Source organism: Adiantum capillus-veneris, chromosome 2 (genome assembly GCF_014529385.1).
Source record: "Adiantum capillus-veneris isolate H3 chromosome 2, ASM1452938v2, whole genome shotgun sequence".
Lineage (NCBI taxonomy): Eukaryota > Viridiplantae > Streptophyta > Polypodiopsida > Polypodiales > Pteridaceae > Adiantum > Adiantum capillus-veneris.
Window position 1 is genome coordinate 147,483,080 of NC_140932.1, and position 25,753 is coordinate 147,508,832.

A 25,753-nucleotide genomic window follows, 5' to 3' on the forward strand; every position below is an offset into this window, starting at 1 on the left:
GCATCCACATGCCAAGAGTGTGTCGATGTAGGATTCTATCTCACAAGCTTGGAGTAGGTGATGAGCTCTCCATTAAAGCTTGGGAAGAGATAGTCTTTTTCTTGCTTCTCACATAGACTGTGTGAGAATGTGTGTGTGATAATGCCTTGCAAAAATCAGCCTCCTCTCTCTCTCTTGGGCGAGCCCTCTTGCTATTTGCCTTGCTGTCCTCTCATTGAACCTCCCTAGGGCTAGCCAATGAAAATTAAGCAGCATAAGTGATAGCCTTCTGACAAGTGTCCCCATTTCCACTTTTGTGAGAGCTTTAGGTAATTTAATAATTCAACTAAACTCTCATTGGACCCCTTTGCCTCCTGGACAATAGGAATCAGGCAAGCCATTGGGCTGCTGAATGCTCATTAGACCCCTTGGGAGACTGTCCAATAGTCTTCTAGAGGACTTAATTCTCATTGGTTCTTTTATTAAGTGTTTTTAAATTAATTAAACTAGATTTACTCTAGCCTACTTCTCATTGGTCCACCTCCAAGGCTATCCAATAGGAATTGGGTACACCTTGTGGGCATCTGGCCTAGGGAGCTGACATGTGTCCCTCATTCCCTTTGTGTAAAGGGAGCTTGTGTGTGTGTGTGTGACTTTCTCTCTCATCCCCTACATGCAAGGCTTGCCCCCTACTAAGTAGGGATTGTAAAGACTTTTTTGTACACACACAAAGCATCCAATTCCCCTATGGTTGACCTTTGGACACAACCTTTGAATTTTGGAACCTTAGCATTTTGGAAGTCTTAATGGGCTAACCTTAGGGTCTTTTTAGCCCATTGTTGCACATGGCTCTTTTGCAGATGGCCCCCCCTTTGGATCCCTATTTTCCCTCTGGATCCCTACTATGGCCGGTCTGCTAGCTTAACCAATATTCTAGCTTTTTCTCCCCTGGCACTTTCCCATATTAAATGATCAGTTTAACATGAGAAAATCATCTAGGAGAATTAGATATTGATTATTATGACATTACCTCTCTCTTGAAATAATAGTCGTCCTCGACTATGGTGTAGAGAAGATAAAGCATCTTCATGAGTCCTTTTCTTAGCGGGTAGTGGATGCCTATGTTACCCTACGACATCATTCCACAATGGATGACTAGTCCATTTGGCGCTTGAGAGCATGAGGCTACCGCAAGCATGTCTGCACATTAGTCCTATCAATCTTCCATAGTAGAGTGACAAGCTCTACTTGGTGTTTGGGAGACGTCGTCTCCGCAAACTTGATCTAAACATGCATACTACTTCATTTTTGTGCACAATAAAGAAAAAGAGAGTCTTATAAGACAAAAACTATGTTCATTTTTAACATTTTGTACATTTGCTTACTCTTGGGAAGCATTGTAAGCATTGACAAGGTTTAGGTTATCCTTTAATTATATGCCTTGCATCCATCTAGCATCTTCAAAAGGATAATGCTTAAACTTAATAAGATATCGTCGGATAGTCTTACCGCCTCTTAGTACCTTGTCTTCATGTCGGAGAATGGACTCGGGCTGCAACACCTCCTCTTGGTCCTCGATCTCCGGTGGGTCTTCAGTAGTTGGTTCTTGAGCTGGCTCCCCTTTGTAAGGCTTTAATAGGCTCACATGGAAAGCATTGTGTATGGGCCAATGATTGGGCAACTTGAGTTGATAGGCCATATCATTGATTGGCCTAAGAATCTGGAAGGGACTATACTACCTTTTTGCTAGTTTAGCATAGTACTTTTGGTGTCCCGTAGGATTCTTGCCCGTCGTGTGCCTTAATCAAGCCTTGGGAAACTTTAATAAGACCCAATCATTTTCTTTAAAGGTTTGGGCTCTTCTATGCTTGTCAGCATCAGCCTTTTGCCTTTGCTATGAGATAGAGATATCATCCTTAATCTTTTGAAAATATTCTTGTAGGTCTCGGCTATACTCATCTGCAGTGAAGATCTTCCCATGTACCTTAAGTAGCAAGGGACTTTTTGATCTTCCCTCAATTACCTCGAAAGGTGCTTTTCGAGTGGAAGTATGTACAATGTTATTGTAAGCATACTCCACTAAGGGTAAGTACTTCTCCCATTGGGATCTTTGATCTACTTCCGTTACATAGGCTTTTAGTAGATCGAGAATTGTTAGGTTAGCTATTTCACTTTGGCCATCCGTTTGTGGATGATAGGCCGAAGAGAAGTTTAGCCTTGTCCCTAAATTCTCAAAGAGACCCTTCTAGAAATTACTGGTCATTCTAGGATCTCTATCCGACACTATGGACATTGGCAAGCCATGGTACTTGAAAATTTGTGAAATGAAGAGGGTTGCCATTTGATGGGCTTTGATAGTTTTTTTGACAGGTATAGAATGAGCTTGTTTACTGAACCTGTCTACTATCGTCCATATTCCCGTATTCCCATGGATAGACTTAGGCAATCCAAAGATAAAATCCATGGATATGCTCTCCCATGGTGAATTAGGGATTGGCAAGGGTTGAAGCAATCCAAGTTGCTTCCCTCTATCAAATTTTGTCTTTTGGCATACCACACATTTAGAAACATACTCTTGTATGTTCACTTTCATGGTAGGCCAATAGAAATATGTTTCAATTCCCTTTAAGGTAGATTGAATCCCTCTATGCGCCGAATAAGATGGAGCATGAGATTCATACAGTACTTTCTCACGTAGTGAGTTAGTAACACATAGTCTATTGCCATAGAGAAGGTAACCATCTTGTAAAGTAAACGGTTCTTCTTTCTTCCCTAATGCAAGGGCTGAAATCACATCTCTAATATCGGGATCAATGGCATACTCACCTATCATTGAAGATAGATCATTGTGAGTTGCTATGGAAACCGCATTCACTCTCGGCCGTCTTGAGAGTGCATCAGCTGCTTGATTATGCTTGCCAGCAATGTGAGCAATATGAAAATGAAATTGCGAAAGGAAATTTTCCCACCTCATTTGTTTGTCGGAGAGCTTAGTCTACGTCATGAAGTACTTAAGACTTTGGCGATTCGTTCGCAGAATGAAAGGAGTCCCTAATAAATAGTGCTTCCATGAGTCTAAGGCATGTAGAACTACAAGGAGTTCCTTTTCGTATATGCCTAGAGCTTGCTCAACAGGGTCGAGCCTTCGACTTTCATAGCCTATGGCATGCCCTTCTTGGAGAAAAACAGCTCCAAGGCAATCACCACAAGCATCACATTGGACCTCAAATGGTTTTGAGAGATCCGGTAGTGTAAGCTTAGGTTGAGAGATAAGCTTTTCTATTCCTAACGCTTTTCTTTGTTAGGTCATGTAATGGTGCCACAATTTGTGAGAACTTTTCTATGAAGCGTCTATAGTATGCACACATACCTATAAAGCTTCTTAGTTCATGAAGATTATTTGGTTTAGGCCATCCTTTTATTACCTCTAACTTTGATGGATCCATTTGGATGCCATCTTGAGAGATAATGTGACCTAAATACTGAATCTCTTGCAAGAAAAATTCACTTTTCTTTCGATCAACATAAAGTTTATTCTCTCTTAAAACTTGAAATATTACTTGGAGGTGTTGCTTGTGTTCGTCTAATGAATTAGAGTAGATGATAATATCATCAAAGAACACTCCAGTGAAGGTTTGATGAGGCCTGAACAGCTTCTCCATCAAGCGGTTGAATGTGGCTAGTGCATTGGTCAAGCCAAAAGGCATGACAATGTATTCGTAAAGACCAAACGTGGTGCAAAATGCGGTCTTTACAGTGTCTTGATCAACTATCCTTATTTTATGATAGCCACTTTTTAGGTCAATCCTACTGAAGTAGGTCGATCCTTGTAGATTATCAAACATGTCTTCTACCCGTGGAACGGGAAACCTATTCTTGACAGTGATCCTATTTAGTGCTCTATAGTCGACACACATACGATATGTGCCGTCTTTCTTTTGCACTAATAGCACAGGTGAGCAAAATGGAGATGAGCACTTGCCGCATAATCTCCTCTTGTTGAGCTTGAAAAAATCTATAAGGAGGTTTGTTAGGCGGTGAACTTCCTGGAAGAAGTTCAATTGCATGGTCATCATTACCTCGTTTAGGAGGTAGCTCACAAGGGATGTCGTCAATAAAAACATCTTGAAACCCCTTGAGAAAATTCGATAACTCTAATTCCTTTTGGTTGCTTTTATTTTCTTTTGTTAAAGCATTAGGTTTATTTTGAGAATCTTTAACAAAAATCATGTACACGGAAATAGAGCTCTTTATTGACTTGTTGAAAGCTGGTGTATGTACAATGGGGATGGTGTTACCCATTTCCTTAGCATCTATATACATGTCTTTTTCCCTGAACTTAAAGCAGATTCTCCTTTCAGGAAATTTAACATCGGCAGCCAGGGTCGTTCAACACCAAAACAACACCGGCTCCTGTCAAGCTTCTAATAGCTCAATAGTGGTTAAGCCGCAGGCAAGCCGTAGGCAACCCCGTAGGACTCCACTATTAAGACCATAGCTCTCGATGGTGATGCCCCGTTAATTGCATGAAGGCAGGCGCACTGCAAGGCTGAAAAATCCCTATTCTACTTACTCACATGCAACTAATAATACCAACCATTTATAGCTAGCTTGAGGACCTCCCTTCTTGAGCAAGAAAAGAGAAACCTTGTGCTCTGATACCAATGTAACATTTAATGGCCTAAAAACTTGTGTGTAGAAGAAATTAGCATGAACATAGTGGGCATTTCATTAGAATAGATTCCTAATGAGAAATTACAAGAGTGCTTGGGTGGAGAGAGCAACAAAAAGCATAACACCTAGTTAGATAGCATGAACAATACTTTCAAAAGAGAGAGAAATTAAGCTATTGATAACAGTTGAGGACCGGATTTGCATGGAGCCGGTCCCCCCTCCAAAATTCTTTGTATTATGGTTTCTCCCATCAAGAGAGACATTGTACAATACAATTCTTTGTGTTCCTTCAAGACTAGCTAGTGCAATGAAGATGAAAGCTTCATGCACTAAGCAAAACACTTAGCAAACAAAACATCAATTATCCCCGGTCTCAGACCCAAGACCTCACACGCCTTCGAAGATGGTGAGAGCTAGCAGGGTATGAGAGTAGATTGAGAGGAAGAAGGAGAAGTCTTACGAGAAAGATGTACATCTCCTCACATAATCACTCATATTAGCATAGTTTAGCTTAATAATTAGCTTGGTAGAGGAGATGAGCATGCATTGGAGCTTGGCTCTTGGTTGGATTTGCATCCACATGCCAAGAGTGTGTCGATGTAGGCTTGGAGTAGGTGATGAGCACTCCATTAAATCTTGGGAAGAGATAGTCTTTTTCTTGCTTCTCACATAGACTGTGTGAGAGTGTGTGTGTGATAATGCCTTGCAAAAATCAGCCCCCTCTCTCTCTTGGGCGAGCCCTCTTGCTATTTTCTCTTGCTGTCCTTTCATTGGACCTCCCTAGGGCTAGCCAATGACAATTAAGTAGCATAAGTGATAGCCTTCTGACATGTGTCCCCATTTCCCCTTTTGTGAGAGCTTTAGATAATTTAATAATTCAACTAAACTCTCATTGGACACTATTGCCTCCTGGCCAATAGGAATCAGGCAAGCCATTGGGCTGCTGAATGCTCATTGGACCCCTTGGGAGACCGTCCAATAGTCTTCTAGAGGACTTAATTCTCATTGGTTTTTTAATTAAGTGTTTTTAAATTAATTAAACTAGATTTACTCTAGCCTAATTCTCATTGGTCCACCTCCAAGGCCATCCAATAGGAATTGGGTACACCTTGTGGGCATCTAGCCTAGGGAGCTAACATGTGTCCCTCATTCCCTTTGTGTAAAGGGAGCTTGTGTGTGTGTGTGTGTGTGTGTGTGTGTGTGTGTGTGTGTGTGTGTGTGTGTGACTTTCTCTTTCATCCCCTACATGCAAGGCTTGCCCCCTCCTAAGTAGGGATTGTAAAGACTTTTTTGTACACACACAAAGCATCCAATTCCCCTATGGTTGACCTTTGGACACAACCTTTGAATTTTGGAACCTTAGCATTTTGGAAGTCTTAATGGGCTAAACCTTAGGGTTTTTTTAGCCCATTGTTGCACATGGCTCTTTTGCAGATGGCCCCCCCTTTGGATCCCTATTTTCCCTCCTTTGGATCCCTACTATGGCCGGTCTGCTAGCTTAACCAATATTCTAGCTTTTTCTCCCCTGGCACTTCCCCATATTAAATGATCAGTTTAACATGAGAAAATCATTTAGGAGAATTAGATATTGATTATTATGACAACTTAAATATGAAAAAACTCCAAAAATTAAATTTTTATGTTTTTTTAAAAATTTATGGATGTTTCTTTTGTGCGTGGGTATGTGCCTTTGTGTGTGTGTGTGTGTGTTGTTTTTAAACTAATACTTATACACAAAAAAACATAACAATTCAAAAGACAGTTGGCTTTAGACAAGGGACAAGGAGTAGCACAAACTCAACTCAGTCTATGATTTATTTTTGCACATTAAAGTGAAACTGAGGTATCATTCCAGTGTTTTTGTACAAATGATAATCCGGAATAACGGACCTCTAGAGTTGAAAAGGTTAGGTATATCAATGATGGACAACAACTAAGCCAAAAAGATCATAAGTAAAGATAGAGTCCTCACATGCATCCATATAAACAAGACAACACATTTGCTAGCCTTGAATACGTATTGCAAGTGTCAATGAACCCTATCACAATGGTCAAATAGAGTAACTAGGGTCAAATTATAATTAGAGTGTAAGTATCATAAATAGGAGCATGGAAAGTAATAGCCTAAAATAACATAATTTTGAGGTGCTCCATGTCCATTGTATATGATAATCGACCCCCAAAGTTAGGGTTATCAACCCAACCCAACAGAAGTAATAAAAAAGAAATTAGCCCTAGTAGTCACTTTAATCTTTTTTCTTCAAAAAAAATGAATGGATACATGTTTAATCAATCAAAGAGTGATAGCCTTAACCCCACGCTTATAACTGTACACAAAATTCTTCTTAATAACCATACCATGAGAAGGAGCACACAAATTGCTCAATCACTCTCATGGTATTTCAAAATATCAAAATCAGATGAAGTGTCCCCTCTCTCTTTAATTTAATTATCAAACATTGGCATAGCCAGTTATGTTAAAAAACCGTAAACCAATATCAAAATTAAAGATAATCTTTTGAAAGCAGTATGCAGTAATTACACCGGAAAGTAATTCATTTAAAGAAGTCATAACCTCATTAACGAAGACCATTCCAGGCGGCAAAAAGTACATCTCATGAGGAGAAAAAACCATTTAGCATCAGCCAGTAAAGCATTATCATTTACACAATATTAATTGATTATGGTTGCAGTAAACAAGAGGCTTTTTATTTGTAGAAACAACAAGCAAGGTTAGGCATCAACCTGAGAGGCCGTGCCTTTCTCGATCAGCTCCATGAATTCTAGTAGTTAAAAAAACCAGGCACACAATATGCTTGACAACAAAATTCCCTCAAAACTCTCTTTCCCAAACACACACAATGCAATCAAGGCTAGGTGAGGGCCAAGGTCATCCCTCACCTCATTTTATAGTAGCTCCAGAAGGTCATGCCAGTGTTTTCAGTGAGCATAGAATCCCTCGTAAGCTGCTTTACAAGATTGGTTCAAGAACCAAGACAATCAATCTACGCAAACCGGTTAGTAGGGTTGTTGGTAGAGGCACATGTAGGAGAGAGAAATAGAGGGATGGTTAAAATATCACATAGTGGTGCTACTTTGAGCAAGTGAAGGCCACAGGTTTTGAATGGGCATGCGATCTACACAGCCTATAGGGGCAAAGGGTCTTGGTGTGGGGGGGAGGGAGAGGGAAATAAAATCACTACAAGGCCAAGTAAGATGGTCCATTACGCAGTCCGCATGGGGGGAACCCACTGATAAATGTGGTCTACTTGAACATGATAGTGGCCTAATTCCCTTAAAAAAAGCTTTAAGGGTTAAGTTCCCACCATTTTATTGGGGAACTGGTTAAGAGGGGGACTCCATTAGTTTCTATATCAAAGCCATATTATTTCCAATTTACCATGCTCGGTAGGAGAACCATATGTGCACCTAGTCATGGTAGCTAAATAGTCCTTACGGGTTTGCTCCCATCCTCCCATCCACTTACTAGGGTTGTGTTGAGAGGTAGTTTTCACCACTGGAATTTCTAAGGCCACAAATTGTATCAAGCTAAGGAACCAAGGTTCCAATAGTCTTCCATGGTGTGTGTGTGTGTGTGTGTGTGTGTGTGTGTGTGTGTGTGTGTGTGTGTGTGTGAACAGGGCCAAGTTCAAAAAAAGTGAGCCATAGTAGAAAGTGACACGTGTGTGCACGCATGCGCATGCGCATGCATGTGTGTGTGTTATATATGCACTTGGGAGAGGAAAGGAAATAGGGGAGGATAGGGAAAGAAGTAGGTTACCTCCAAAACGCAATAGATATGCAGATTCATACTGCCATGAGCTCAAAATGAGCTCATGATATGTTTCAAAAACCATCTAGTCCCAAGTGGGTGTCAATATAAGTATGCACATCTCTTTCACGATTGATTATATTGACACTCATGAAAACGATGCCTATATGACACCATTGGTGACCCCAAAAGCTTCAAGTATTGAGCATTGGTACCTTTTCTACTCTCTAGTGATCAACAAGGTCTCCACATAACCTAATTGCTCTCAAGTTATTCAAGGCCAAGGTGAAGGATTTCACAATAATTTTGACATAATAATACCGTCATCTAGTTTCCCACACCCCCTCTGAAAATTTATACAACTTTGGATACTTAGAACAATGATTTTACACTTAAAACCTACAATTTCTTGTAGTTACTAGTGGGAATCCTGCTAGCTTTGGCGACGGTGCCACATGTTTAGAATAGGGTCTCAAAAGGAGAGAAGGTATTCAATATTATCTACATATTTCTTGGTAAATCATAGAATTTAAGATTCTCAATTCTATGACATTTCTCTCTAGTCTTCTATCTACTAATGATTATTGTAGGTAGTGTGACTACATGAGTCACTATTCCTATAGTGAGCATCCCCTTCTTCAAGCATTCCCTAAAACTATTGTCATCTACTATGTATAAATACCCAACAATAAAATGCATTATCTCATTATTTGAAAATAATGAAAGACAACATTTATAAGGGCATAGGTGTTAGCGGCCTTATTTTAAGCTCAATATTTGTAACTTCCTTTATTTTTTACATAAAAATTTGTCATGTCTATATTTGTAATTTTGATTATTTTTATGAGATTGTAAAGTCAATAGTCGGGCTCCATATTTTTAAAACCTTGGCTAAAGTATAAAAGCCACTTTTTGTAAAAAAAACCCTTATGAATTGTTTGGATAATAAACGTATGTTCTATCTCTGAGCACCATGTACTTTTCATCTTTCTTTTTGTGCTCATAACTCCCTAACAGGTTATCTATTTGGAGTCTCGTTTACTTCAACATTTTTGCAGGTGAAAGATCTATGCAATTCTATAATTATTTTGTGATGATTCCATGAGTTTGTTGTAGCTAGTTCTCTTATTAATCTATTCCATAACTCAATATTTAAGCATCCAAATTACATTTTAAGCATCGGAGAGGTATTAGGGCAACATTGCTAAGATATTTATTGAGTGCATTCCGAGCCAAAATGGACTAGATCAAAATAGCCCTATAGATAATAAGTGTTTTCACATGAATCTTGAGCAAAATCTCAAAAATCTCACCAAAATTGCATCATAAACATGAACAGACACTCAGTGTCTCGGTAGCAAAACCACATTAAGTATAAATAAACTACCAAAACTAGGCAATCTAGCTCACCCTTGAAAGAACGGCTCTATGAACAATTGTACCTATCCAACTGTCGGAGCCAAGATGCCCTTCTCTCTCTCTCTCTCTCTCTCTCTCTCTCGCTAAATGGAGATCAAGATGTTGAGGAGAAACCATCAGAGAAAAGTTACTCTGAATGAGGCTATGTTAGAGGGAGGTAGCCGATATTGAGGTTACATTTAAGGAGAGCCCAAAAACGCTCTCTTTTGGTCTCGCTATGTCGAGGCCAAGAAGAAAATGTTGATGCTGTCTTTCATCATCGGCAAATCTTTGATGTCAAATCCCTAAATTTTGATAACAACACCTAATGTTGAAAACCCAGTAGTCAATGCTCCAAGCTAAAGGTTGACAAGGGAAGCCGATGCCGAGCCTATGGGCCCCAACCAAAACAATGCCAATCAATGTCATTCAAGAGAATCTCTCTCAACCGGGATGTCCTAGCTCTTTGATGCCGAGAGAGTATGCTCACCAATGTTGAAAATGAGACAAGAGCCAATACCTCTCTCTCTCTCTCTCTCTCTCTCTCTCTCTCTTTCTCTTTATATGTATGCATGTCGAAGTCACCAAAGGGAGAAGATGTCGAGGTAGAAGGACTTGCTAATGCTAAGAGTCTGAGTTGAGAGCTGATATACCAAGCTCACCAATGCAACCGATGTGCTCTCTTTTTCTCAAGCTATCCGGCTATAGTCCTATAGCCTATGAATGCACCTACGTATGCAACCCTTACTATGACATGATTAAAACGTACACTTTGATTTGGCTTCCTGTGTTTTGAATCATGTCACAAATTTCAAACCAAGTTTTCTATCGTGAAATATTCATGTTGAGAGGATCTACTATATCCTAAAATTCACATTTTTCATTGAGTTGTCTGATACTATTACCCTGCCTCCTTCTCACTTTCTCCATCACAATACTACCCCTCTAACTTTCTTGTGATGGAATTGGCCTATTAAGTTGAGAGTAGCGGAAATAAGAGAGAGTACTTTTGTGAAATTACTTTGTGAGCATAGCCGATGAACATAATTGATGGTAGCAACATAAACATAGCATTTAGTTAACTTGGCATGAACAATACTTTTGCAAGAGAGAGAAAATGACAACAATTGAGGACCGGATTTATGTGGAGCCGGTCCCCCCTCCAATAGGCATTTGTAATATTATTTTTCCCATCAAGAGAGACTTGTTACAATACATCTTTGTGTTCCTTGTGACCTAGGTGAAAGATGGAAAGCTTCATGCATCACTAGCATAACATATACTTTGTGGAAATCTTTAACTATCCCAAGCCTCAGTCCCAAGACCTCAAACACCTTCAAAGGTGGAGAGAGCTAGCAGGGAATGAGGGTAGGGAAGAGGAAGAAGAAACACTTCATAGGAGAAAGAATTAGTTCCTCACTTATCATCACTCTTCTTGCTAGCATACATAGTAGCATAGTAATGAAGATGGAGAAGATGGAAATCTTAAGCATTGAAGCATGGCTCTTGGTTGGATTTGTATTCCATAGCCAAGAGTGTTGGTGTAGGCTCTCAACCTCTCTACTTGCTTGGAGAAGGAGAGGGGGCTCTTGCACTTTGCACTTCACACAATGAGGGTGTGTGTGTGTGGGAGGGTATACCCCTCAAGAATACCCCCTACTTGCTTTGGTCGACCCCCCCCTTGTAGCTCATGCTTGAAGCTCATTGGACCCCTCATGCCTAGCCAATCACAAGCAGGAGTCTTACCAAGCAGGCATACTAGTCTTGGGACAAGTGTCCCCCTTTCTCCTTTGAGAGAGAGGACTTGATAAATGCTAAGATGATTAATTAAGTCTTCTAAATCATCATTGGACCCCTTGGGTGGCCAACCAATAGGCGATAAGGTCTAAAATTTTTCTCCATTAGACGATTGAACGTGATTGGCACATTAGTCAAGCCAAAAGGCATGACTAGATATTCATAAAGACCAAACGTTGTGCGAAACGCGGTTTTTAGGATATCTTCATGCACTATCCTTATTTGATGATAGCCACTTTTAAGGTCAATCCTACTGAAGTAGGTAGAGCCTTGTAGCTTATCAAACAGATCTTCTACCCGAGACACATGAAATCTATTTTTGATAGTGATATGGTTTAGTGCTCGATAGTCTCCACACTTACGGTATGTACCATCTTTGTTTTGTCACTAAAAGAACTAGAGGACAACTTAAGGGAGAGAGACTAGGCCTCACCATCCCTTTGTCTACCAATTGCTGTACTTGCCTCATGATCTCCTCTTGTTGATCTTGTGACACTCGATAAGGAGGCTTGTTAGGCGGTGAGCTTCCTGGAAGAAGCTCAATGCGATGGTCATCATCCCCTTGTTTTGGAGGTAAGTCCAGAGGGATATCATCGATGAACACATCTTGGAATACTTTTAGAACATTAGAAAAGTCTAACTCTTCTTGATTCCTACCATTTACATTTGATGAAACATTAGGATCTTTTAGAGACTCTTTGACAAAAATCATGTACGCAAAAACTGAGCTCTTCATTGATTGATCAAAATTAGGAGGATTTACAAGTGGAATAGTGCAACCACACTCACTACCATCTATATACATGTTCTTTCCCCTATAGGTGAAGTAGATTCTCCTTTCAGGGAAATTCATATTGGTAGCCATGCAGTCAAACCATGGCGCCCCTAGGATAACATCCTCATGTTGGAGAGGAGAGATAAAAAAGTCTTCTTTGTCGACATAGCTTTGGACATGAAGCCTAAAATTCCCAATCAAGGGAGTAACGGAGGCTTTCTGTCCCTTAAAAGCTTTGTCAACCGTTACAATATCTCCCATTTCAAAAGCTTGAATGCCCAACTTGGTGGCCAACTCCGTTGATATGAAGTTGTGAATAGAGCGAGGGTCGAACAAGATGAAGGCATCATGCTCTCTTACCTTTCCCCAAGCATAGGAAAGTGATGATCCTTCGCAATGAGCATCCTCTTTTGGAGCTTCGATGGTGGAGGCCCTAGTAGTCTCATTGCGAGCATTCTTCTTGGGGCAAGAACGATAGCCATGTCCTTGCTCCCCACACTTGAAACACTTATGGTCCTTGCGAAAAGCTTCAAGATCTTGAGGAGAGAGTTTGTTTTTGCCTTTGTAAACTCCCTTCTCCTTGGACCGATTGTTGTTGTTGTTGTTGGAAGTACCTTGGGAAGAATTTTGAGCATTGGTTTTCCCCTTTGAATCATTTTTATCTTTGTTTTCCGTGGGCTTGACATTCCGTCTAGCCCCTTGTTGGAAATTGATGCGTGAAGCAGCCATGGTGTGATGGATTACTTCGGTGATAGAACCAGGCTGTTGAGAGTTGACGTATTTGGCCATCTCTTCAGGTAATCCCACACTGAATTGTTGCTTTTTCTTGATGAAGTCTATCTTTTGGAAGACAGTAGCCTTGAGATGTAAATCCCAAAACTTGTCTGTACATATTTGTGGATAACTCATGAGAGAGAAGCTTCAAGATGCACCATTCAATGAGCACTTTGTCCTTTGCATCGCTTGCAAGGAATTGCTTCATGATGGAAACTCGTAGAGTTTTCCATGTCTTTGGGGCTTTGCCATTGCCACGAAGGCTAGCCCACCATTGATGAGAAAATTTTTGGAAGTGCATAGCTACGTGGTGTATCTTGGAGGACTCCGTGAAGCTCTTGTCTCCGAAGGCTGCATCAAATTGCTGGATGAAGGCCAATACTTTGTCGGTGGCACTAAGGTGTCATCATAGGTGAGAAAAGAGATACTCTTTCCTCCCTCTTTGAACTTATTTAGCTTTTGTGACCTTCGCCATGCAGGGTATGATTTTGCGATGTCCTCCCCTCTTGTATTCTCTAGGAGAATAGCCATAGATTTTGTCGAAAGTGGAGGAAGGTGAAGAAGAAGAAGGAGAACAGGGTGGCCTCTTTCTAGCCCTTTTCTTTCTGTGTTTCCTCTTCCCTTTTGGAATGACAAGGATAAGGACTGTGTGTTGATCTTTTCCTCTTGGGAGGAGTGGATGATCGTCTAGACCGCCGTCTTCATGGAGCCACATCTTAAAGTTTCATTGCTTTCTTGTTCTTTGGATTCCTCCTCTTGTATGGGAGAGAGTCTTCTTTTGGTTGTCTCTTCAAGAGACCTCCTAAGCTCTCTCTCCTCTTGGAGAGTAAGGGAAATCCCATGCACAAAGTTGTTGAGTAACTTCGGCTTGCAAAGCAGGGTTGCCCATAGCTTGCTGCAACCTAGTTACGAGATAATTCACAAACATGGGAGCATCTTCATTAACACCTTCATGTGCAAAATCAAAGCTATCAATGTTCATTCTACTCTCTTGGTTATTGTCATCCATGTTAACAAAATTTGTGTACATACTTAGTGTATGCTTTGGCAATTCAAAACCTTAGTTTCCACTCCTCTTAGACTTTGAAAATCGGCTCTTAAGTATCTATACCCACGGCTTGAAGTGGTTAATTTTAGAGAGTAGTGGAGCAGGTCTAACATAGTAGAGTTGCCAAGGGTTAGCTCCTTTAGGACTTCTTATGGCTCAATGATGGTAAAGCCGTAGGCAAGTCTAAAAAGACTCCATTACTAAGTCCAAAGCTCCCAAGGTGTGCACAATATCCCATATAGCGGGCTCAACAAAATCGATAATAGATCCCAGTTCCACTTACCCTAATATAATTAACAAAATCAACCATTTATAGGCTACTTAAGGACCTCTCTTCTTAAGCAAGAAAAGAGAAACCAAATGCTCTGATACCAATGTAATGGAATTGGCATATTAGCTTGAGAGTAGCAGAAATAAGAGAGAGTACTTTTGTGAAAGTACTTTGTGAGCATAGCGGGTGAACATAATTGATGGTAGAAACATAAACATAGCATTTAATTAACTTGGCATGAACAATACTTTTGCAAGAGAGAGAATTTAGAGAACATGACAATAGTTGAGGACCGGATTTATGTGGAGCTAGGACTTGTCACAATACAATATTTGTGTTCCTTGTGATCTAGGTGATGCAATGAAGATGGAAAGATTCATGCATCACAAGCATAACATAAAATTTGTGGAAATCTTTAACTATCCCAAGCCTCAGTCCCAAGACCTCAAACACCTTCAAAGGTGGAGAGAGCTAGCAGGGAATGAGGGTAGGGAAGAGGAAGAAGAAACATTTCATAGGAGAAAGAATTAGTTCCTCACTTATCATCACTCTTCTTGCTAGCATACATAATAGCATAGTAATGAAGATGGAGAAGATGGCAAGCTTAAGCATTGAAGCATGGCTCTTGGTTGGATTTGCATTCCATAGCCAAGAGTGTTGGTGTAGGCTCTCAACCTCTCTACTTGCTTGGAGAAGGAGAGGGAGCACTTGCACTTTGCACTTCACACAATGAGGGTGTGTGTGTGTGTGTGTATGTAGAAGAGTATACCTCTTAAGCATGCCCCCTACTTGCTTTGGGCGACCCCCCCCCTTGTAGGTCATGCTTGAAGCTCATTGGACCCCTCAGGCTTAGCGAATCACAATCAAGAGTCTTACTAATAAGCAAGCATACTAATCTTAGGAATAGTGTCCCCTTTCGCCTTTGAGAGAGAGGACTTGATAAATGCTAAGAAAATCAATTAAATCTTTGTTAGAAGCTGGACACACCCCACGGCATCTAACTACTCGGAGGACTATTATTTTTGTAAATTATTCATTCATTAAGGAAAACCCGATTTTTCACCTTGAAATTATTGGGACTTACATAAGTTTCCAGATTGTATCCTAGTTTTGATAGTTAGATTGAGTAGATGGTTGATTTTGTAACTTTAGGGTTTGAGAAGTTGTAAGGTATATATACCACTTTTTGACCTTAATGAAAAACCTTTTGTCATTTTAAAAACGAGTTGGAAGTCTGTGAGTGAGCGTATTGTGTATGAGAGAGAGTGTGTGAGCTTCGTCTTGACGCTACGTGTGCTCTAGTGGTCGGAATCGAGTGCGGAGAAGTGCAGCGTGTTGCCCCCGACTAGAGCTATGCGCCAATACCAACATTGCACGTGTACGGTCCGGATTTGCGAGCTCCTTCTACGAGCTTCCTCGGTTGTTTGGGTGAGCATATGTTGTCCGATTTTGCATTGCAGCATATCCACATGTTCACATTGAGTAGAACTACACATTAGGCACTTTAGATTTTGGAAACGAAGACCTGCAGATTTCGGCCAAACATCCTACGTGTTTCTGCACCGGGTGTTTTGGGTCGGGATTTTGGTTCATAGACCTTAGGGAGAGTGACCTATTGGTATTAGTAGGGTCTCCTTCAATTTCTATGGTGTTTCGAGATTGTTTGATGGGTGTTCGGCTCTAGAAAGCATTGTAGGAAGTTTCCTCTCTTGCACTCTTGAAGGCTGTGACTTAGACAATTGGTAGAGACCTCTGTAGGAATTGGTTAGGAGTTGGTCGAGTGTAGGTTGACACCTTATGCTTGCTTCCACGCGCCTGCGGGTCGAGCTTCGTCCTTAGCTGACATTACATGTTAGGTGAGTTCTCGCTGTGCTAACGTCCGTCGCGGCGTATCCGTCCAACATTGGCGCCGCTGTCGGGGACGAAAACCTTAGGTAGGTGACCGAGACTAATCCTTGAGGATTGGGATTTTTGGCTTGCCAAGAGTCTCGCTTTACATTAAGATAGGATCAGAGGGTGGAGGACTCTCTAGGTCTTAGAGGGAGTCTAGGAAGCGTGTGTCTGGCCTAGATCCTTCGACTTAGGTAGACGAAGTTGACTTAGGTAGTTTTAGGTAGTAGTCGATTCCTAGAGTAGGAGTTGGAGTGGTAGAAGCGGTGAGAGGAGAGCTTGAGAGTCCGGAGAGGCCAAAAAGCAACCAAAAACACCATTATCACCATTTCACACGATAGGTAGGAGTAGAGTAAGTAGGACATCATGATTCAGGATTTAGAGCATTTCATGCATGTACACTTGCTTGGTAGAATCATTACAAGTTTGTAAAAGAGGCAAAAAGATGCAAAAGTGTGTTTGAAAGCCTAATTGAAGTCCAAAAGTTACTGAGTGTTTCTGATAGATCTACAGAGCATCAGGAGCATTCCTGTCAGAAAAAAACTTTAATTTTAAGCAGGAGACATCCTACGCGTAGGATGTCTACTGGCTAATCTGGGAGGAATTTTGGGATTTTGAGTTGACTAGCGTGTTCAAAAGGTAGGGTTTACCCTAAGTTCAACTGGAAAGTGGAAATTTGGCCATATCTTGACAGGATAAGGCCAGATAGACTGAAATTGCCAGACATCCTACCCAAATAGTGCCAAAACATTATTTTGGGACCAAAACCATAAGATGGCTGCATGAGCATGTCTTGCATGATATATTGAGTGACTGAAAGGGATTTCACCTCATTTGGGTAAGAAAATTGGGTTCAAAGCAGACTTTAGCACTTTTGACTAAAAAAGAAAAAATAGCTGAAATTTTGGACTTTTGACATCCAAAACAAACTCTAAGCATACCACTCGGTTACTGACATCAAGGGAAACCTGTGGGTCAAATCTCGGGTCAAACAGGCCAAAAAGACATCCTACGCGTAGTATGTCTTTTGAGTGATTTGGGACTCCAAACTGAATTCTGAGTATACCAAAGTGATCAGCAACTCAAGGGGAGCCTGGGCTTTGAGTTTGAAGCCATTCTGAAGAAATAGACATCCTATGCGTAGGATGTCTAATGCAAGAAATTGAAGCCAGACTTTGACTTTGAGCATAGTAAGGTGTTATATAGCCTAAGGCAAGCCTCCTAGTCAATTTTGGTCCAATTTGGAGTTGATTAGACTGATCAATACCATCAACAGACCGTCGAAACAGATTTCTGACTCATTGACCAGCTAATAGGTGTCCAAATCAAAAAGTAAAAGCAGCTGTAAGCTCAGCACAACAAGAGGGAACAACAGTGCAAAAAATCCAGGCAAAACACGGCAGGAGACATCCTATGCGTAGGATGTCTATTGGGGCATACTGCAAAGAAAATTTGACCTGGCATAGACAATGAGGTCCCATTTGGCTTAAGGGTTCCAGAGCTTCTTTCAGAATTGAATTTGGACCTTGTTTGCCCATTTGACGAAGCAAAAGACTGAATTTAGACTTTTTCGCGTAAATTGACCAACAATGGAGGGTAGTACAGTTTCAGATTAGCAAACCTAATCCAGAACACTAGCAGTGTATAAAATACAGTAGTGGTTGAGATTAACTCTCCAGTTATACCAATCATTACTAAGATAACCTCTAGCAGATAAATGCTTTGATTCGATTGCCGAAATTAAAACGCTTGTGAACAGGTATATTCAACAACAGAGCAAGAAGTTGTGCAGAAACTGACCCATTGCCAGGTGAGTGGTTGAATTTGTGATGAATTGCATTGATAAGTTTGATGAATTTAAGATCAGGAAGATACATTGTTAGAGACCAGAAAGTGGTAGGTGACCAAGGTAGCTTAGTGTCCACAGAAGAGAGTGTAACTCAGGCAAGGCTAGATCCGCTAGCACCGATTATTGAGGAAGGTAGTGATACTGACACTTCGTCAGACAAATCTTTCTTCATGATGGGTGACTAGTCAACAGCTAGGAGGTTTCACCTATGATGGACCTATGCGAGGAGGAAGCACCTCCCAAAATCCTTTGAATGATTCCACGCTCACGGAGATCTTCTTGGAGGGAACAAACTCGAGAGGAGCCCTAGTCTATTCAGACCATCGAGGCCGCAAATGCATTTGTATTGAAGAGAGGCCAGCTCAAAGATTGGAGATAATCCGAGTGTATGATGATGGAGATAGGTTTCGAGACGAAAAGGGGAACCACTATTTAATAGTTAGTAACCTTGAAGATTACAACAGATATGGAGATAACGTGGCTAAAGGGAAAATGGTTTTAGAAACTCAAGAACCACCACAAAACATTGATCGGCCCGGAGCTATTTTTATGTATTATAAGAAAACAATCAGGGTTCCAACTTATAACGAGAATGTGGGAATCTACAAACATGAGAGCGAGGGTATAGTCTCTTACTTTTGCAGCAAAGAACCATACGTAAACAAATTAAGCAAAGACAAGGTTCTTTACTTATTCTCTTATGAAACTGCTACGGGGAAGGGCATAGTTTTTGTTGATAGATACGGGCGAGAATACCAACGTATTCTCCCAGAGGAAGTAGAGAGAGTAATAGGCCCAGGAGCATCAGCATATGCCCCTGAGGAAGTGCCAAGAGCCGCCCACACCCCAAGCAAGTCAACGAATCCTTTTTCAGATGAGTATGACACTACTTCACATTCCACCCGACCGCAAGCATTCAACAACCAAGACCAACCAGCAAACCAGCCATCATTGCAGGCATGGCTTCGACAAAGTGCAACAATGGACCAGACCGAAATCGAGATGGTTAGCCGCACGAGGGCTCAGATATTTGCAAGAACCACCACTCTATTCAAGGTATCAGGCAGAGAGTAAGCCAAAGACTCAAGGATCAAATGAGCCTGGAGGATCATCCATGGAATGAGTTCGAAGAGAAGAACCACCTCCAACGAGAACCGTTAGAAATTATGGCTTAGGAGCACCATTGGGAGAGGAACCAGCCTATTACAGAAGGCCTGTGGAGGTGTATCGACTGGGACAGGGTGATCCAATGATGAGGTTTGTAGACCATCAAAGAATTAGACCCTCTCAAGTTCAAAAATGGGTAAACAAGAAATACACAGGAAGCAGAGACCCAAGAGATCATGTAGCAGCCTTTGCGCGTGTAATTAGAGCCGAAGAGGTGTTAGATTTTCCCACTCAATTTGCAGGGTTTGGACTAACCCTAGAGGAAGATGCTGCCACCTGGTTTGACTCTGTAGAGCGTAGAGACTTTGAGTCGATGGAGGAAGTGTTTGACAAGTTTATTGAGGAAAACTCTCAAAGGGGAATAGCTCATAATACCGTCTCACAAATCCATAAATTCAAACAGAAAGATGGAGAAATGACCATTCATGCGACAACTGAAGATGGTCCAAGATTGGGGTTATGACCACATATACCTCAGACATTGCGAGACAACAACTAAAATACACCTGAAAGACCATAGTTACAAAGATGTGAACCAAACACCTGTGGAAGAGTTTGATTCAGCTACATTAGCACGATCAGAACTACCAGCATGGTTAGGGCAACCAAAAGAGCTATGGATGTGCGGAGCTGCACATTGTGGAAGCTTAAGAAAAGAGGAATTCGTCTTAGAAAGAGCAATTGAGGACAAGGAGTATATTCCGGAACCTTTCCCTGAAGATGCCTTGGAACCTCTAGAATGGGAACACATACTAGCAACATTGGATGTCTGTACCATTACCGACACTCCAACAACAAAATTTTGTGATAAGGATGGCTATGATGTGTTACCCTATTACATGGTAAGCGTTGTGCCAGAAAAGGAGACGGTAGAACCACCAGAACAAGAAGAGTTTTACAACTCCTCTAAACATTTGGAAGTAAATGATGATGCAGATAATGAGTGTTCAGACACCTCAAGTGAGCGTGGAAGGGAAGCCGAGAATATCAAGTTTTATGATTTTGCTAACCAACACCCTAGATGCCAAGAACGCTATAGGAGGAAACGAGCAGGAAACAAAGCGAGAGAGAACCTGATGCCGAGTATAAAAGGTAAAACTCACTATTTGATGCTTGTAAAAGCAGAGGATTGTGTAAAAGATCAAATATCAGGAAAATTCTCAAAAAATCGAATAGAACGAACGCGAGAGGAAATAAAGCACGTACGAAAAGCTAAAACCGAAACAAAATCACAAAAATCTGAAAAATAAAAAAAAGGAATAACAAAGGACCAAGAGTGGACCAAACTGGAGCGTAAACAGAAATACCAAGAACTGAAACGGTCTTTGAGAGAGATATGGACTACGGAAGAAGATAGTGATGGTAAAGGGGAGTCAGAAAAGGGGAACATGAATGTACCATCACACTATCGGAAGTTTACTATCCAGGACAGAAAAATCATCATGACACCACCAGTCAGGGAAAGAACCAACCAAGAATCTTACGATGGGCCTGAAAATGCAAAAAAGATAGACCTCGCAGAACTAGGTGAAAAGCCTCAGCCGGTCTATATAGCTAACGATTTAGAGCCTGAGGAGGAAGCACAGCTAACACAACTTCTCAAGAAGTATAAAGATGTGTTCGCTTGGTCCTATAAAGACCTCAAAGGAGTTGATCCATTGATATGCCAACATACAATTCCTTTGAAATCGGATGCAAAACCTAGCAAACAACGTCCTTATACATATAATGACACATTTGCTAAACGAATCAAAGGAGAGATTGATAAACTGATGGAAGCTGAATTCATCTATGAGATCGAACATACAGATTGGGTGTCACCGATTGTGGTAGTTCCCAAAAAGAATGGAAAACTCCGCGTGTGTGTAAACCTCAAGAAGGTGAATGCAGCAACCATAAGGGATAATTATCCCTTGCCAATTACAGAACATGTACTTGAGCGAGTGGCCGGGAAACGGGCTTATTCCTTTCTGGATGGGTTTTCAGGATACAACCAACTGGCAATAGCAAGGGAGGATCAACACAAAACAGTGTTTGCCACAGAATGGGGAATTTATGCGTATTGAGTTATGCCATTTGGCTTAACTAATGCACCAGCCACTTTCCAAAGGTTAATGACTCACGCATTCAAGGAATACCTAAGAATATTCTTAGAAATTTACATGGATGACCTGTGTGTACACTCTCTTCTGCGAGAGGAACATATGGACCATTTGCAAAAGTTCTTTGAAAAGTGTAGGATATATCGAATCTGTCTTAACCCGGAAAAGTGTGTATTTATGGTTAAGCAAGGACGAATCTTAGGACACATTGTCTCAAGAAATGGCATAACCACAGACCTAGACAAAGTCAAAGTCATTGTAGACCTGCCCAGGCCTACTAATGCGAAACAAGTGCAATCCTTCATGGGACACTGCGGATATTATCGAAGATTCATATACATGTATGCGGTTATCGCACAACCTCTGTATCGTTTGCTAGTCAATTTCGAGTGGACCGAGGAGTGTGAAACTTCATTCCAAAAGCTGAAGGAAAACCTTATATCAGCACCTGTACTAAAGGCACCAGATTGGGAAAAGATATTCCATGTGCACATTGATGCTTCAACATATGCCATTGGAAGTATTCTAGCTCAACTTGGAGACGGAACAATGGATTTTCCGGTTTGCTATGCGAGCCGACAGTTAAATAGTGCAGAAAAGAACTACACAACCACCGAGAGGGAAGGGTTAGGAATGATTTATGCTGTAAAGAAATTTCGGCATTATTTGCTTGCAAACAGATTTGTGTTCTTGACAAATCATCAAGCTCTTTTGTACCTAGTAAATAAACCTTGCAATACAGGGAGAATCGTACGCTGGTTTATTATATTACTAGAATTTGACTTCACAGTGGTGGTCAAAAAGGGTAAAATCCATCTACGAGCAGATCATCTTTCAAGAATACACAACGGGGAAGCTCTTGAAGGAGTAGATGATGACATACCAGATGCTTATCTTTTCAACATTGAAATGGTACCCAAATGGTCTCATGAAATTGTTAGTATTCTTTCCTTCGGAAGTGAGTTTGATAATACAGAATGCGGATTCAAACAACAAACAATTCGACAAACAAAAACCTTCCAGTTGATAGCAGGACGGCTGTATCATCTTGGATCTGACCTAATCCTACGATTATGTATAAAATCCGGAAGAATTCGAGTGCTACCTTGAAGAGGAACATGTCCAGGGTTGTGCATTTCATTGTTCGACAGTGAAGACACACCAGAGACTGAAACAGTTAGGGGTTTACTGGCCAACTATGTATGCGGATACACATTCTTATGTTACCAATTGTACGATATGTAGTGCCAAACGACCAGTGGATCACGCAACTTTGTTTCAGGTAAACATAACACCTGCATGGAGTCAATATATCATTGACTTCTTAACCACCAGGACGTTCCCTGAGAACATCACAAGAGCACGGGAAAAAGCTATAGAGCTGGAAGCTCGCGACTTTCAGTTAATTGAGAACCAACTCTATAAGCGGGAAAAGGACAATCAACTTGCAAGTGAAAGCGAATACTTGCTGATTCTAGAACATGCACATAGCGGAATAAGTGGAGGCCATTTTTCGGGCGATAAGACGGCAAAAATTGTCTTAACCGCAGGAATTTGGTGGCCTACATTGCACATGGATGCTGGAGAGTTCGTAAAGCGTTGTGATGCATGTCAACGCACCAAGATGCCAATAAAAAGAGATGAGATGCCATTACAGCCAATGATGGGAGCAAGAGAATTTGCAAAATGGGGCATTGATTTTGTGGGACCTATATCACCCCCTGCATATCGCACCCATACCCAATATATCATTGTGGCTACGGACTATCTCAAAAAATGGGTCGAAGCCAAAGCAACACAAAAGGCTGATGCACGCACCACGGCACAATTTTTGTATGAGAATGTTTTTGTACGTTACGGGTTACCAATAGAAATTGTTAGTGACCGTGGAACACATTTTCTCAATGAAGTCATTGAATATCTGCTAGAGGAATTCATGGTCATACATAGGAAATCCGCACCATACCATCCACAGGCCAATGGGCAAGCTGAGGCCACAAATAAAACACTATGCACGGTTCTCACTAAAATAGTGTCAGAATCAAGAACAGATTGGGATCAGCAGCTACACTCAACACTATGGCCATACAGGGTAGCTTACAAAACATCAATAGGGACAACACCATACAACATGGTATTTGGCCTAAATGCTATACTACCCACAGAGTTTTTAATCCCAACTCTACGAGTAGCAAAAAAATTGGAATGGACAGGGCATGAGCTCTCTTCAAGGATTGATGATCTTAAAAAGCTAGATGAACTCCGCTTACGAGCTGTCGCTTCAATCTATGCTAAAAAGAGAAGACAAAAGGAATTTTTTGACAAACATGTGCGTACCAAAGAGTTTAAAACAGGTGATTACGTACTTGTTTATACCTTGAAGCAACATGCCAAGAAACTTAAAAAGCGAGGGATGGGACCATTTGTGATTAGTGATCTATCACAAAGTGGAGCTGTCAAGCTTGCTACATTAGCAGGTGAAGAAATGCTAAACTGGATTAGTGGATGTCGAGTGAGGAGGTATCATCTACCACTCACACAGGAGATGCTCCAAAAAATTCATCAAGGAAAACAAAGAATGAAGGAAAAATAGCGAGTACGGGAGGAAGCTCAAGCCAAAGCACAAGAACGCATTGCAAAAAGACGGCTTCTGCGACAACAACAACAAAGTGGACCACCATTGAGAATAAATGCCATTCGACTGACGAAGTTGGAGGAAACAGTGGAGCCAATAATTACGGTAAAAGTGGGCAGCTCAAGTTGAATCAACAGCATTGCTTGATTCGGGTGCTCAAGCAAATTTAATCTCTTACGGATTATACCAACAGCTCAAAGTCACAGATCAACTTCATCCTACTCCTCAAGTACTGGAAAGTAGCACATCACACCCATTGAAAACATTGGGATGGACTATATTGCATGTACAGATACATCAATATATTTACCCACACAAATTCTATGTGGTGACATATGAAAGCACACAACACCAAATGATGCTGGGGCAACCTTGGCAAAAAGCATACAATGTGCAGATAGATTGGAAAGCAAAGGCGGTCAAAATTCAACATGAACATGAACAACAGGTTATAGCTTTTGCTCAGCAATACAAGCATGATCAATTGCAAGCCATGCAATCACTGGAAACAATGCCCAAAGCACAAATGCCATTAAAGAACATGATGCCCGAGACAAACAATCAAGTAAAAGCCAACCATGCTAATTACAGACATATGAAGTCACCGGCCGCAATGCAAAGATCTAGGCTACCAAAACCCGGGAAACAAGTATGGATGCGGAAAGATAGAAATGACATGGCAGACAAACAACAATGTAACAAAAGGATTCCAACAAAGCAGACGGTTAAACCACAAACCAAGGTTATAAAACAGATGTGGATCCCAAAGAAAATGTTTACCCAGAACCCAAATGTCACTCACATTTGGATTCCAAAGCAAAAGCCAAAGGAATTACCTTCAGTACAAGCAACAATGGAAAGCAGACAGCGGCATTTCAAAAAGGAAAACCGACATATATGGATGTCGATGAAAGACAAACCAGTGGCAAACAAGAAAGAGCCAAACCATCTACAAAAATCGGTAGCAACAAAATACCAATGGAAAGTCAAGGTCATAAGGTCCATAGCTTGTTAAGTATGGAGCCTGATTTACCCTTGTAATTTTCTGTGGTAAAAGCTCACATTTGTAAGGTCCCCATTATGAGGAGAAGCCATCGTGCGTGAAGGAAAATCACTCACCGGAAACCAAAATTTTCACGGACGAGAATCAGGGGCAACTTTAGAGGAGGCCCCCGAGACTTTTTTTTTTGCTGGAATATTCCTTTTCGCCAGAATATTATGGCCGGACAGGCGGCCGGAAAGTGGTCAGAAAACAACCGGTCGGTTGGCCGGTGGCCGGTAGTCAATGGCCGATGGCCGGTGGTCGGAAGTCAATGGCCGGTGGCCGGTGGCCGAATTCAATGGCCGGTGGCCGAATTCAAAAGCGGACTTGCCTTCTCAAGGGCGGCCACACATGGGCGGATTGGAGGGTCCGATTTGGACTTATTCGCACAAGGGCGGCTACACATGGCTGTCTCTCATAAGAGAGGGCAGCCCTTTTGGCCTATAAAGGGAGGCCATTTCTACACACATTTCATAGTGTGAAGTTGATGCAACAAGGTGAGTGTGAGGTGGTGAGAGTGAAGCAAGGCGGGAGCTCTATCAAGGGCTTAATCCCTTTGTAAACTACTTCTTGTTTTGAA